The sequence below is a fragment of the Theropithecus gelada genome, chromosome 7b (assembly GCF_003255815.1).
Source record: "Theropithecus gelada isolate Dixy chromosome 7b, Tgel_1.0, whole genome shotgun sequence".
In the NCBI taxonomy this organism is placed as follows: domain Eukaryota; kingdom Metazoa; phylum Chordata; class Mammalia; order Primates; family Cercopithecidae; genus Theropithecus; species Theropithecus gelada.
Window position 1 is genome coordinate 70,115,169 of NC_037675.1, and position 966 is coordinate 70,116,134.

Consider the following 966-nt stretch of genomic DNA (forward strand, 5'->3'; position numbering starts at 1 on the left):
AGGAAAGGTGATTTGGGAGACACCAAGCAAAGAGCAGGAGGACCTTTTCTGTCCCTTGAAATTTAGGAGGGAGATGACCACACCGAGGCTGAGCCTTCCAGCTCCACTGGCGCCTGATGCCCTCCCTCACCTGTGACTGCCACCCTGGGAGGTTCTTTAAGGCTCTGTGCACAGCTCCCCTGCACAGAGGGGAGGGCGCATGCCTGTCATGAACGCTCAGGTGCTGGAGTCCACAGGACAGGTAGGAGAGAAATGACTGTGGCCACTCAGCAACCACTTATGCCAGACACCCTTTTAATAGAATCACCTTCATCCAATCCTCACAGTCATCTCTTGAAATAGGCACTATTCTCATTTTGTAGACAAGGAAACTGAGACTGTAAGAGGTGAAAGTGCTAATGCGGATCATACTTATTAGGGACGGAGGCAGGACACAGCCCCACAAACACAGGGGGCAGCTGCCAAGGGGCCTCTTTTTCCATATAAGCCACCGCCTGCTTACCCAGCCAATTTCTAGCTATTTCTGAAGCCCCGGGATTGAGGCCTGAAGAAGGATTGAGTCTACTATGGTGTCACTTCCTGGCAAACTCTGAGAGGGACTGAGAAGGCCAAGTGGGGGCCTGCACCAGGCACCCCCAGCACCCAGGACGCCCCTCCTCCCACTGAGCCACTCAGAGGCCAGGTGCCGGCAGGGTCCTCTCGCTTCGCAGATCCTGCACCTCAGGCCAGACCTCGCATAAAAAGAGGTGTCCACAGTGCTCATATCCCACCAGGTTCAGACATGGTAGCCCCAGGAAGTCACATCCATCTGGGATCTTCCCACCCCAGTAGTCTTTTTATGGGGAGATACAACAATATTAACCATGAGCACTGCTAGGGTCACTGTTCACAGCAGGCAGGAGGACCCCAGTGCAAGGTGTTTCTGTGGGGCCGCCTGGCATGCTGCATGCCCAGCACTGTAGGTGG